Source organism: Coregonus clupeaformis, chromosome 5 (genome assembly GCF_020615455.1).
Source record: "Coregonus clupeaformis isolate EN_2021a chromosome 5, ASM2061545v1, whole genome shotgun sequence".
Taxonomy (NCBI): domain Eukaryota; kingdom Metazoa; phylum Chordata; class Actinopteri; order Salmoniformes; family Salmonidae; genus Coregonus; species Coregonus clupeaformis.
This window is the reverse complement of record NC_059196.1, coordinates 34,393,717-34,408,983: the sequence shown is the minus strand read 5'-3', so window position 1 is coordinate 34,408,983 and position 15,267 is coordinate 34,393,717. Positions and strand designations below refer to the sequence as shown.

General features: G+C 47.6%; 1 protein-coding gene across 4 annotated transcripts in view; it reads right to left on the bottom strand.

The window, feature by feature from the left end:
- LOC121566912 (protocadherin Fat 3) overlaps positions 1–1,003 on the bottom strand; it is a 329,631-nt gene extending 328,628 nt beyond the window's left edge. For all 4 annotated transcript variants that reach the window (XM_041876825.2, XM_041876827.2, XM_041876826.2 and 1 more), the window contains exon 1: positions 884–1,003. The gene's annotated coding sequence lies outside the window, so the exon portion shown is untranslated. The remainder of the gene's footprint in view (positions 1–883) is intronic.
- Positions 1,004–15,267: the final 14,264 nt, after the last annotated feature.

Here is a 15,267-nt window from a genome sequence, read left to right as displayed (position 1 = left end):
GTTGTATTCTATACATAAACTACATTGTTTTCCTTTCAAAACAGCACGTTTCCCTACATGAAAGTCTTCATGGCAAGTCCCCTTTTTTCCTGCCATTACGAGCCATTTTTCCTTATTCTATGGGGGAGCATCATTTCATGTTGTGACATAGGTTATGTATAAATGCATCATATGACATACCTAGACACATTTATCATTTACGCTATCTGATATTTTATTTAGGGGTTATTTTCGGTACAAATGTGTACCCCCGTAGATGCATCGTTGAACTTGATTCGGTTCCTACACGATGCTGACGATGTCATATTTCTTGCCGCCGACTTGAGTTCTCACCCCACAAGCTTGCAATTTTCTTCATGGCTGGGACACTGTCCTGGGCATTTGAAAATCAATTTCCTCCAGCTAACCTTATTTACAAATACGGTGAAAAAAGATCCCCAACAACTTTCCCTTTCGCGTCGCCTGAGATCCCTGTCTAGTGTTGCAACCTGCAACGAGTGTCTATCCGCTGCACAATATCGACCAGCCTGTCATAGACATTTGAATCAGCGATCAACGGAACCAAATGCGAGAAGGCTAGAGGGTAATTATTGATGAAAAGCCGCCGTTGTAGTGGTTCATATTTAGCGGATCTATACTTCTCCCTGCCCTCCCATCAAACTCATACCGTGCTGTTTCAAAACCTGATCATGCAACCCTGCAAATCCGTTGACCGCATTCCAAGCAAGCCCCCGCACCACATTCACTCACTCAGCATTGGGATCAATGAATAGGACTAGCTCGGCTGCTAGCTAATGAATGACTAGGTTACCGCAACCGACTTTCACTCTCAATTTCTGCAGCAAAATGCTTCATTCATTTATTTGAAACGAATAAAACTTACCCTTCCATTCTGTGGTAAATCCGTTTTGCCGAAACTCTTAGCTACTTTGAAGTATCCATAGAAGTTGTAAAGGAACGCTCGGATCAGTCCAGCAGCAGTAACTCGCGTTCCACTAGTCTCCACTCCGCAATGTGCTTAGAATCTACTCTCGTGCAGTGCAGCTGGAGCAGTGGCACCGTAGAGGGGTGCGCGGAGAGTGGGGGGCGCGCAGTGGTCCGCGGGCACAGCGCAGCCTACCGGAGAACAAGCAGAAAATAAATAAATCACTGTACGACATGATAGGATAGGAACCAACGTGCGCCCACCGCACCTGCCCACAGAAATCACAGTTTTCTGAATGCATCAGTAAGGACAGGACATTGATTTACTATTGATATTTCACTGGGAAAGACATTTGGTCTACTTTAAACTAGAGAAGCAAAAGGAACATGTGAATGATATACAAAGACTAGGCTATATAAAGGATAGCAAATGCCACATTTGGCATAGCAACATGTAGAGCTGTTATAGGCCTATCCCTTATAGCCTATAGTATGGCATGTGTTCATACATTATTTATAAACCATCTATGTAGGAGATATTACAGCTTTATGAAGGCTCATCTAAAGCCTAGTCCCAATATTGACATGCCTCCTTTCCTTTCCTTCATGACCACACTGAACAGTTATCTAAAATATCAATCCTCCTACTACCTAACCTATCCCATCCTCTCACCTCTCAGTGATAATAAAGGAGAGAGGAGATGAGGAAAATAAGTATTTCAGCCATTCATTCCACTTTGAAAGAACAGAGCTGAGTGACTAACCCACCTGTACAGCTGATCGCAGTCCCTTTACCTGGGTCTATGGAACAGTGAGATTTTGCTCTAACCCATCAAGTCCTTTCAGATCAGAGATAGGCTAACTTTTAAGAAATTCTTAGAGAATTGACATCCGTGTCGTGGTTGTTTTGGTGGTGTCGGAGGTGGAACTGCTTTAGAGCTATCAAATCCACAAGCAGCTCGTTGCACCTTATCGCAGACACTACCATTGGATGCAACAAAACCACACCAAACTCTAATCCAACAAGTCCCATGCATCTGCGTTACAGTATGAAAATGTATGCACTCACTAACTGTAAGTCGCTCTGGATAAGAGCGTCTGCTAAATGACTAAAATGTAAATGTAAGTTCAAACACTCGATTTAGACTGATAGGCCATAAATCACCCATCCAAATTAACATGAAAACATGACATTTGAGACTCCTTATTTCTAATGTTGATAGAGCATACACTTTTTATCACTCTTTTGAACTTCTAACGTGGTAGGGATAATAAGGAAGGTTTGTGGCACAAGAGCAGCCGCTCACCGATACGTCAGCTCATTACCACAGTTACACCTGCACATCTGCTATGCGGATGTCGACCAGTGCTGTTTAACACTGGTTAACGCTCAACCTGATTGAATCTAGGCCTAAGACTACGTGCAGACAGTAGTGAGACAGATATTTCGATTTCCAGGCTTCCCATAGCCGAGTGATGAACGAGACTTGGGGGAACAGAGATGAGTTAGATATGGTATGTGCGTGTGAGGAGTAGAAGTTTAGATATAGCCTATTTGGATGCAGGACTGCGTAAGCATCCTTTCAAGATCTCACTAATGCTTATTTTATAAGAGCTGTTAACATTATGGCCACATTAATTAATACATTTCAACACAAAAAAATGTATGTGCTGTGCCCGTGAAAACTGATACTGTTGGCCTATAGAGCTAACCAAGTCACATCTCTCTTTCCAAACCTTCATTCACTGTCGGCGAACTCGCTGAATGAAGCAATAAGTTGGTGGTACACGCAGTTGCCAAAATACACTGACAGAAATAGCCTATTCACGTCTCTGCATGTTACGTTTAGAAGAGGCTGGCATGTATTCTCGCCGTTAAAATAGCAAATATGGGCATTTTTCTTGTGATGAGTTGGGCTAAATATGCTCTCTCCTGTTAGTTCATGTGAAGCTGTGGTAGGCTGCTGCGGGAGTCACTGTTAATGAACTGGACAGAATGGAGATGGGCTCACATGTCAGGACCAGTTTGTTAAAGACACCCTCATGGCAAGCAGTTATTTAGCAACAAAGCATTTTATTTAAAAACACTCATTCCAAGGGCCAGGCTCAACACAGTTCAAAGTATAATATTTCAGTCATCCATTACAGACTAATAGCTATTGACCTTAAATAGAATCAAATATTTTTAAATAGATCATAAACTTTCTATTGGTCTAATTACCTGATGGTATTGACCTGTAAGAGGACTAACTCCGTAATTACATCTTTAGCTAAAGCCCTGTTAGACAAGAGATTGCTGCTGTGCTTGACACTGTCTTTAGATCACTATTTATAACACTGTTGGTCAGCCCATAAGGTTCAAGTAGAGATAATGGACTAAATAGTTTCCACAGTCTTTGGTTTAAGCACATTTCCACACCTAAGATTTAAGTACTTAATCAGTTGAGGTTTTGTCCAGAGAATTTGACCTTGAGAGGGTTTATGTGGTAGCTAGCATTAGTTAGCATTCTGTGTGGACTTTAAACTGCCATTAGTGGACTAGATGATTGAATTGAGACCAGGGGATTGAACCCTGGTCTCCAGGGGTAATACACGTGGGCCAAATGTGGCAGCACTACTGCTACACAGTGTGGACAGCATTCTACAGCTCCCTCAATTACAAAAGGAGAGAAGTGACATGATTGTTCTCTATGACCATTATCCCAGCTCGCTACTTCAGATCAGGATTTACTGCGACTGAGAGGCCATCTCGATCTTTAAATAGGAAGAGTGACTGGATGAGCTCAGGCTATGGGGATGTGACCTCTAAATCGTATTTTCGTTCCCACTATCATTATTTTCAATAAATGGTGCAGAAAGCCTCGCATTTTCCTGTCATGACTGACTTTTCGGAGCCCATTCAATTCAGCCACATATCGCAAGACAACTGGAAAATGGAAAGCGTCTTTTTTTTCTGCTACTCTGACTCTCAAGTAGATCTCCCGTCAAATGCAGTGACCCCGTAACAGAGAACAACACAAGATTGTATCGCCTGGTGATTTGTGGAATTTATGTAAATCCAATATGGGGGATGGGTGGATGAATCCTTCCCTTGGAGGCCAAAGATTCCTGTTCTGTTCCCGGTTCTCCGTGTCTTTTCCTTTGATATATTATCTTCTTCATGTCAATCCGAGCAGGTTCTTTCATGCTTACTTTGTGTCTCCATGCTGCCATTCCCTGACCCTGAATATCCACAGGGATGTGTGTAGGACTCCACCTAAGCATGTTGTTAGGTAAACTATTCCAAGCTCTTTCTGAAATTAAATGCGTTTCTCCTTCCTCCCATTGTAAGATTACTGGAGTCACTGGTGTGACATGATTGATCTAACATACTTGGAACATGTCTCTCTGTCTCATTGTCTCTCACTCTATCCCTCCTTCCTCTCTAATATCCTCCCAGCCTTCAGTAGTGGTGAGTCCAGCAAAGAGCACTGACATGCACTTTTTCTTTTGGATTGACACTCGCTATTTTCTGTCAAATATGATTTGAATGTCTGTTCTTCTGTTTTGAAGTGTCTGTAGGGAGATTAAAGGAAATCATTATTTTGGTGCCTTTTTATGATGAGATACAGCCATACACATGTTCAACACACACCATGTCTTTCGCTCCATATTTATTTCAAACAGCAGCAGTTCTTTCATGTTCTCCATCTGTTTTCTAATCTAATGGAATTGAGAAAAAATGAATTCAACAACAGAACAAAAAAAGTCACTGTTATTGTTAAGTCGAATGCGCCATCCACCTGTTTCCCATTTTACCACATTGAGGTTCTTGCGGGGTCATTGCCTACCGATTATTCACACAATCAATGCTTCCTGTAACCAAACCCACTGTCACGCCCTGGCTCTGGGGACTCTGAAATGTTGAGCCAGGGTGTGTAGTTTCTGTGGTATATTTTCTATGTTGATGTTCTAGATCGTTTAGATCTATGTTGGCCAGGGTGGTTCCCAATCAGAGGCAGCTGTATCTCGTTGTCTCTGATTGGGGACCATACTTAGGCAGCCTGTTTGGCACTAGTCGGTGTGGGATCTTGTTCCGTAAAGGTTTGTTTTGTGTAACCTAGGACTTCACGTATCGTTTGTTTGTTGTTTTGTCGTGAGTTAAGTACTTAATAAAATGTACGCTTATCACGCTGCGCCTTGGTCCGTATCTTCCATAAACGATCGTGACAGAAGATCCCACCAACAGAGGACCAAGCAGCGTGCCCAGGAGGAGAAGATAGCGATGTCTCAGGTGGGCAAATGGTGGTCATGGGAGGAGATATTCGCGGGGAAAGGGCCATGGGCAAAGGTAAATGCCCAGGCAGGAGAGAAGAAACGGCGCCAACCGTGCCGACGACGGACACGCGAGAGGCAACCCCAATACATTTTTTTGGGGGGGGCACACGGCGTGGACGACGGGGCAGCAGGAGGCAGCTACAGGGCGAATCTGCAGACTAGGAGAGGAGGCCACCAGGTTACGGGGGCTATTGGTCCAGAGGGAGCAGGAGTTAATTGGTCGGAGGGAGGAGCTACAAGAGGCGTTAAGGGAGAGGGAGAGTGTAGAGGCACGGCGAGAGGAACTGGGTAGGCAGCAGAAGGAGCGGAGGTTTATAAGGAAACCCAGTCCCGCTCCTCGCACCAAGCATGTCCGGTCCGGCCCGTTCCTGATCCCGGCACTCAGCCAGTGGTGCGTGTTCCCAGTACGGCCCGACCCATTCCTGCTTCCCGCACAAGGCCAGTGGTGTGTGTTCGCAGTACGGTCCGACCCGTACCTGCTCCCCGCACTAAGTTAGTGGTGCATGTTCCCAGTACGGCCCGACCCGTTCCTACTCCTCGCGCCAAGCCAGTGGTGCGCGTCGCCAGCCCGGTCCGGCCTGTTCCTGCCCCTCGCGCCAAGCCAGTGGTGCGCGTCGCCAGCCCGGTCCGGCCTGTTCCTGCCCCTCGCACCAAGCCAGTGGTGCGCGTCACCAGCCCGGTCCGGCCTGTTCCTGCCCCTCGCACCAAGCCAGTGGTGCGCGTCGCCAGCCCGGTCCGGCCTGTTCCTGCCCCTTGCACCAAGCCAGCGGTGCGCGTCGCCAGCCCGGTCCGGCCTGTTCCTGCCCCTCGCACCAAGCCAGCGGTGCGCGTCGCCAGCCCGGTCCGGCCTGTTCCTGCCCCTCGCACCAAGCCAGCGGTGCGCGTCGCCAGCCCGGTCCGGCCTGTTCCTGCTCTCGCACCAAGCCAGCGGTCGCCAGCCCGGTCCGGCCTGTTCCTGCCCCTCGCACCAAGCCAGTGGTGCGCGTCGCCAGCCCGGTCCGGCCTATTCCTGCCCCTCGCACCAAGCCAGTGGTGCGCGTCGCCAGCCCGGTCCGGCCTGTTCCTGCTCCCCGCACCAAGCCAGTGGTGCGCGGTCGTCAGCCCGTCCGCCCGTACCTGCTCCCCGCACCAAGCCAGTGGTGCGATCGTCAGCCCGGTCCGGCCCGTTTCCTGCTCCCCGCACCAAGCCAGTGGTGCGCGTCGTCAGCCCGGTCCGGCCGTTCCTGCTCCCCGCACCAAGCCAGTGGTGCGTGTGTCCAGTCCGCACGGCCCGTGCCTGTTCCACCGGTGCCTGGTCCGCACCGGTCAGCTGCTCCACTCCGAGCCAGAGCAATCCGCTCCCACTGGGGTCAGGTCCAACTCCAGTCAGCGGATCCACTCGAGCCAGAGCAATCCGCTCCACCGGTGTCCAGTCCAGCTCCGGCCAGCGGCTCCAGTCCGGAGCCTGTACGGTTTGATCCACCGTCGTCGGGTCCAGCTCCAGTCAGTGGTGCCAGACCAGATCAGGGGCGCAACGGGAGGTGGAGAGAAAGTGGTGGTCACGCCCGAGCCGGATCCGCCTCCGAGGCGGAATGCCCACCCGCCCCCTACCCTGTTGTGTTTGTGTGGCGCGGTCGCAGTCCGCGCCTTTGGGGGTACTGTCACGCCCTGGCTCTGGGGAATCTGAAATGTTGAGCCAGGGTGTGTAGTTTCTGTTGTATATTTTCTATGTTGATGTTCTAGATCGTTTAGCCCTATGTTGGCCAGGGTGGTTCCCAATCAGAGGCAGCTGTATCTCGTTGTCTCTGATTGGGGACCATACTTAGGCAGCCTGTTTGGCACTAGTCGGTGTGGGATCTTGTTCCGTAAAGGTTTGTTTTGTGTAACCTAGGACTTCACGTATCGTTTGTTTGTTGTTTTGTCGTGAGTTAAGTACTTAATAAAATGTACGCTTATCACGCTGCGCCTTGGTCCGTATCTTCCATAAACGATCTTGACACCCACATCGTCCTCTTGCAGTGCTATTCTGGGCGCTACTCAAGACCCAGTATCAGATTCGTCTTAGACAAAGAGAGAGAATAAGAAAAATGAGGGAGGAAGGAGGAGGATGACTGCATGAAGACATGAGCTGTCCGCCCACCATCCTCTGTGGCTCTGTATGCCAATACTGACTGATAGTGATGTAAGCCTGTCTCCCTGCTTCTATCTATCTGTTCTTTTGCTGTGTCTGAGGACTATCTCTGAAAGGCTTCTTTCCTAGTCGTTGACACCGGTCCTGCCCTGACAATGTTATCTGTCCCGTCGTTCGTCCCCCGGACCAGTGGGTGACCTTTCAGTTGCCATGGTGAAGTGTTTGTTGAGGACGTAAGGCCCTCGGGGAGTAGAGACGGTGTCAATGGCCTCCTGTCACTGTCACTGGCTCTGCCCTGGGAGGAGGAGGAGGCTTTCAACAGGGTGTATGCAGAATACACATACTCTTACAAGCATTATGTACTTGCAAAAGATATACAGTAAAATACAAATATCAAATACAAATCTTTAGAGAAAAACACAACAACCTCCCCACAGATACACACTTTAAAAATCTTAAGAAGAAATCCCTCACTCACACACATGCTGTACTGCACACACACACAAACACACACACACACACAAACACACACACACGCTCGCACACACACACGCACGCACACAACCTAAACCCTGAACTATCACAGTAGCATTTAAAGGCTTCTCACACTCAGAAGACCCTCACATACAAACACAACCTTTCAATCCGACATAGAGCCTAAAACACACACGGACACACGGACACACGGACACACAGACACACGGACACACGGACACACGGACACACGGGCACACGGACACACGGACACACGGACACACGTGATAGAGAAAGGGATGAGAAAGGGAAGATGTGCGATAGACAGAAATGGAGGGGAGAGAGTGGGAGGAAGGGAAAAAGATGAGAGGAGCATTATCTAGTAATTACCATCGTCCAACACATCTATTTTCTAGAACGACTGAAAATGGTGCTTCATTTCTTAGAATAATTACAAACATTTCACAGTTCTGCAAACAAACTGGGCCTGTATTCTGATTGAGATAAATGACAATGTGAATAACCGTCAAAGATGAAAGACGATGGATGTTTCTCCGCTCGACCATTCCCCTGTCGACCCCGACCCAAACCTCCACACAGCAGAACTGTTTGTGTTGAGTGATGCTTTACTGAAACGCCTGCAACAAACAAAACAAATTACACAATGAGATGCTGTTATGACATCACGTTGTGTGGATTCGATCCCTCTCTGAGCTCACACACATGGGCGCGCACACACACACACACACACTCTCTCTCTTCCTCCTCTCTGCTAAAGCAATTAGGCTATAAACCCACAGAGAATGTGGAAGGTAAACTTCTTAACGCTAGTGGGAAGTTCAGGACCGCATACTGTTTATAAAAGGACACAGTGGGCAGAGGATGACGTTCAGTACCAGTGGAAAAACCCTGTGGACTTCTGACTAGTTCCCATACAGTTCTCATCCATCCGTCTATCAGCATGTCTTGACTCCAGGGCAGCGTATGTAGAATAAGCTAATAGTTCAGGGGTCAGGCCACTCAACAAGGCCACTTAGAAATAAACGAAGCCGTTTGTACCTGGTCCACTGTATGTCAAACAAACTGCACTGCTCATAATGGAGGAGTAATCAATGGGTTCCACACGTGGTGTGTGTGTATGTGTGTGTGTATGTGTGTGTATGTGTGTGTATGTGTGTGTGTCAAATCAAATCAAATTGTATTTGTCACAAGCGCCGAATACAACTGGTGTAGTGGTGTAGTGTAATCGTGTGGTCGTCGTCGGTTGAGGTTGTGTCTCTCTCTGGCGGGAGGTAAGCTTGGCTTATATGGCTTATATACATAGTTTGGGCTTTGTCGAGTAAAGCTTAAACTATGTATTTAGATTGTAGTTAGGTATTGTAGGTAGTTATCGTGGGTTGTTGTATGTAATTATTGTAGGTAAGTATTGTATGCGGCTGAGCCCGGTGAAGCACGAAGCTAGCTAACCCACTACCTGGACTAGCTAGCGGGTAGCTACTGGTAACTATTAGTTATTAGTTATTATTATTATTATTATTATTATTATTATTATTATTATTATTATATTAGCAACTGAGGATAGTTGTTTTACGCCTGAGAGTACCTGTAATTGCGCCATCTAGCTGCCTACAATAATTACATACAATAATGCCTACCATTCAGCAGTTTTTCTAACCTCATTGTCTGAAGCGTTAACGTTAGGTAGTAAGTGGCTACTGTGCTTGAAATGTAGCTAGCTTGTTGCTACCTGGATAACTACTAAACAATAGCTGGAACGACCTAGCGAACAGACGCGAACTGGCTGAGTCAATTCAGTGGCTAGCTTTGCACTTGGCTAGCTAACAGTAGTTATAACCTACATTTGTGTTTTGTTTTTACATACTGGTAGCCAGAGTCGTTCAAGGGAATTCGGGACATGGGTGACTAGTTAACGTTAGCTTGGCTCTCTCTGTGTGTTCGTGCCGTGGGAGGAGGGGTTTCTTCGTTGGCAGAAAGCAATGGCTAGCTAGTATGCTAACTATTCTAGCTAACTAACTGGCTGAATAAGTTGACGACGGACTCGCTCAAGCTGTCGGGCTAACCCACAACGTTAGAAACGGACACGAATGATCTGCTTGGCGTGTTGACACACTGGTGGTTTGTTGTGGCCGAGTATTGGTGCTAAACCGTGTTGTTGGAGTCCGGCATGCTAGTTGGCTGTGGCGTCATATGACTAGGTGCCCTGGACAGTTTTCACGGAAGAATACTGTACCAAGTTAGCTAGCTGAATAAACTAAGTTAATCTATTCCTAGAAAACATTGAACTGCTGTTTCTGAGGTGGAAGTTGGGAGAGTTATATTTGGGTGTTTCAGTGAAATGTAAGTGAGGGAGGCCCCGCTCTCTCGCTTTCCTAGATGTTTAGTTCATTTCATTCCGATCTCCTTTGCATTATTGTAGCCATTTTCTGTAGCCTGTCAACTATGCCTCTGTCTATCCCTGTTCTCTCCTCTCTGCACAGGCTATATAAATGTCTCACACCGCGTGGCTGCTGCCTCTCTAACCTGGTGGTCCCTGCACGCACCCCCCACGTGGAGTTCCAGGTCTCCGGCAGCATCTGGAACTGCCGTTCTGCGGCCAACAAGGCAGAGTTCATCTCAGCCTATGCTACCCTCCAGTCCCTCGACTTCTTGGCGCTGACGGAAACATGGATTACCACTGAAAACACTGCTACTCCTACTGCTCTCTCCTCGTGTGACCATGTATTCTCGCATACCCCAAGAGCATCTGGTCAGCGGGGTGGTGGCACAGGAATCCTCATCTCTCCCAAGTGGACATTCTCTCTTTTTCCCCTGACCCATCTGTCTATCTCCACATTTGAATTCCATGCTGTCACAGTCACTAGCCCATTCAAGCTTAACATCCTTGTCATTTATCGCCCTCCAGGTTCCCTTGGAGAGTTCATCAATGAGCTTGACGCCTTGATAAGTTCATTTCCTGAGGATGGCTCAACCCTCACAGTTCTGGGTGACTTCAACCTCCCTACGTCTACCTTTGACTAATTTCTCTCTGCCTCCTTCTTTCCACTCCTCTCCTCTTTTGACCTCACCCTCTCACCGTCCCCCCCCTACTCACAAGGCAGGCAATACGCTTGACCTCATCTTTACTAGATGCTGTTCTTCTACTAATCTCACTGCAACTCCCCTCCATGTCTCCGACCACTACTTTGTATACTTTTCTCTCTCGCTCTCCTCCAACACAACTCACTCTGCCCCTACTCAGATGGTAATGCGCCGTCGCAACCTTCGCTCTCTCTCTCCCGCTACTCTCTCCTCTTCCATCCTATCATCTCTTCCCTCTGCTCAATCCTTCTCCCTCCAATCTCCTGATTCTGCCTCCTCAACCCTCCTCTCCTCCCTTTCTGCATCCTTTGACTCTCCCGGCCGGCTCGGTCCTCCCCTCCTGCTCCGTGGCTTGACGACTCATTGCGAGCTCACAGAACAGGGCCCCGGCAGCCGAGCAGAAATGGAGGAAAACTAGACTCCCTGCGGACCTGGCATCTTTTCACTCCCTCCTCTCTACATTTTCTTCATCTGTTTCTGCTGCTAAAGCCACTTTCTACCACTCTAAATTCCAAGCATCTGCCTCTAACCCTAGGAAGCTCTTTGCCACCTTCTCCTCCCTGCTGAATCCTCCTCCCCCTCCCCCCACCTCCTCCCTTTCTGTGGATGACTTCGTCAACCATTTTGAAAAGAAGGTTGACGACATCCGATCCTCGTTTGTTAAGTCAAATGACACTGCTGGTCCTGCTCACACTGCCCTACCCTATGCTTTGACTTCTTTCTCCCCTCTCTCTCCAGATGAAATCTTGTGACTTGTGACGGCTGGCCACCCAACAACCTGCCCGCTTGACCCTATCCCCTCCTCTCTTCTCCAGACCATCTCCGGTGACCTTCTCCCTTACCTCACCTCGCTCATCAACTCATCCTTGACCGCTGGCTGTGTCCCTTCCGTCTTCAAGAGAGCGAGAGTTGCACCCCTTCTCAAAAAACCAACACTCGATCCCTCTGATGTCAACAACTACAGACCAGTATCCCTTCTTTCTTTTCTCTCCAAAACTCTTGAGTGTGCCGTCTTTAGCCAACTCTCTTGCTATCTCTCTCAGAATGACCTTCTTGATCCAAACCAGTCAGGTTTCAAGACTGGTCATTCAACTGAGACTGCTCTTCTCTGTGTCACGGAGGCTCTCCGCACTGCTAAAGCTAACTCTCTCTCCTCTGCTCTTGTCCTTCTAGACCTGTCTTTTGCCTTTGATACTGTGAACCATCAGATCCTCCTCTCCACCCTCTCCGAGTTGGGCATCTCCGGCGCGGCTCACTCTTGGATTGCGTCCTACCTGACCGGTCGCTCCTACCAAGTGGTGTGGCGAGAATCTGTCTCCGCACCACGTGCTCTCACCACTGGTGTCCCCCAGGGCTCAATTCTAGGCCCTTTCCTATTCTCTCTATACACCAAGTCACTTGGCTCTGTCATATCCTCACATGGCCTCTCCTATCATTGCTACGCAGATGACACACAACTAATCTTCTCCTTTCCCCCTTCTGATAACCAGGTGGCGAATCGCATCTCTGCATGTCTGGCAGACATATCAGTGTGGATGACGGATCACCACCTCAAGCTGAACCTCGGCAAGACGGAGCTGCTCTTCCTCCCGGGGAAGGACTGCCCGTTCCATGATCTTGCCATCACGGTTGACAACTCTGTTGTGTCCTCCTCCCAGAGTGCGAAGAGCCTTGGCGTGACCCTGGACAACACCCTGTAGGTTCATGCTCTACAACATTCGAAGAGTACGACCCTGCCTTACACAGGAAGCGGCACAGGTCCTAATCCAGGCACTTGTCATCTCCCGTCTGGATTACTGCAACTCGCTGTTGGCTGGGCTCCCTGCCAATGCCATTAAACCCCTACAACTTATCCAGAACGCTGCAGCCCGTCTGGTGTTCAACCTTCCCAAGTTCTCTCACGTCACCCCGCTCGCTCCTCCGCACACTCCACTCGCTTCCAGTTGAAGCTTGCATCTGCTACAAGACCATGGTGCTTGCCTACGGAGCTGTGAGGGGAACGGCACCTCCGTACCTTCAGGCTCTGATCAGTCCCTACACCCAAACGAGGGCATTGCGTTCATCCACCTCTGGCCTGCTGGCCCCCCTACCTCTGCGGAAGCACAGTTCCCGCTCAGCCCAGTCAAAACTGTTCACTGCTCTGGCACCCCAATGGTGGAACAAGCTCCCTCACGACGCCAGGACAACAGAGTCACTCATCACCTTCCGGAGACACTTGAAACCCCACCTCTTTAAGGAAAACCTGGGATAGGATTAAGTAATCCTTCTACCCCCCTTACCCCACCCCAAAGAAAAAAAAAGAAAAAAAAAGAAAAAAATAACATATTGTAAAGTGGTTATCCCACTGGCTATAAGGTGAATGCACCAATTTGTAAGTCACTCTGGATAAGACCGTCTGCTAAATGACATACATTTAAAAATGTAATGTAAATGTGTAGACTTAACCGTGAAATGCTTGCTTAACGAGCCCTTCCAACGATAGAGAGTTAGAAAATAGTAATACAAGAGGAATAAATACACAAGAATGGAGCTATATACAGGGAGTACCAGAAGCAGATCAATGGGCTGGGGTGAGATATTTGAGGTAGATATGTACATTAATGCAGGGTTAAGTGACTAGGCATCAGGATAGATAATAATAAGAGTAAAATAAAGAACAGAGTAGCTGAAGCGTAAAAAGAGTGTGTGTGTATGTGTGTGTGTGTATGTGCGCGTGTGTGTATCTGTGTTTGTGTTGTGTCAGCATGCGTGTATGTGTGTTTGTGTTGTCGGTATGTGTGTGTTATGCAGCCAGGTCACCCGTGATACAAGTCAGTATTCGACGTCCATCCATGTCTGAGGACGCCGGGAGATGACGTGGAAACTGGCCACTAGGGGCAACAGTGAGCGCTGTTACCTTTAAGTAGGTTTAGGTTTTGCTAGGGTGTTGTGGACAGGGATGGTGGATGGGCGGAACCCTAACATTCAGAGCTAAAACTAATCTTAAAGACTTGACATTTGGAACAACTGGAAATTTGACGTTTGAGAAAAATTAGTGAATGTCTAATTCTGATGTGAGATTTCGAGAGCTGGCAGGTGTGTGTGCTTATTTAGTGTATGTGAAGGTGTGGGAGTTTTGTGTGAGAGTGTCAGTGTAGTGTGTGTGTAAGTGTGTATACAATGGCTTGCGAAAGTATTCACCCCCCTTGGCATTTTTCCTATTTTGTTGCCTTACAACCTGGAATTCAAATTGATTTTTGTATCATTTGATTTACACAACATGCCTTCCACTTTGAAGATGCAAAATATTTTTTTTTGTGAAACAAACAAGAAATAAGACAAAAAAACAGAAAACTTGAGCGTGCATAACTATTCACCCCCCCAAAATCAATACTTTGTAGAGACACATTTTGCAGCAATTACAGCCGCAAGTCTCTTGGGGTGTGTTTCTATAAGCTTGGCACATCTAGCCACTGGGATTTTTGCCCATTCTTCAAGGCAAACCTGCTCCAGCTCCTTCAAGTTGGATGGGTTCTGCTGGTGTACAGCAATCTTTAAGTCATACCACAGATTCTCAATTGGATTGAGGTCTGGGCTTTGACTAGGCCATTCCAAGACATTTTAATGTTTCCCCTTAAACCACTCAAGTGTTGCTTTAGCAGTATGCTTAGGGTCATTGTCCTGCTGGAGGGTGAACCTCCATCCCAGTCTCAAATCTCTGGAAGACTGAAACAGGTTTCCCTCAAGTATTTCCCTGTATTTAGCGCCATCCATCATTCCTTCAATTCTGGCCAGTTTCCCAGTCCCTGCCGATGAAAAACATCCCCACAGCATGATGCTGCCACCACCATGCTTCACTGTGGGGATGGTGTTCTCGGGGTGATGAGAGGTGTTGGGTTTGCGCCAGACAAAGCTTTTTCCTTGATGGCCAAAAACCTCAATTTTAGTCTTGTTTTGGTGCCATATTCTTTCAATTTTTTAGTAATGGATTTAATGGTGCTCTGTTGGATGTTCAAAGTTTCTGATATTTTTTATAACCCAACCCTGATCTGTACTTCTCCATGACTTTGTCCCTGACCTTGGTCTTCATGGTGCCACTTGCTTGGTGGTGCCCCTTGCTTAGTGGTGTTGCAGATTCTGGGGCCTTTCAGATGTATATATACTGAGATCATGTGACAGATCATGTGACACTTAGATTGCACACAGGTAGACTTTATGTAACTAATTATGTGAATTCTGAAGGTAATTGGTTGCACCAGATCTTATTTAGGGGCTTCATAGCAAAGGGGATGAATACAAATGCACGCACCACTTTTCTGTTATTTATTTTTTAGAACGTTTTGAAACAAGTTATTTTTTTAATT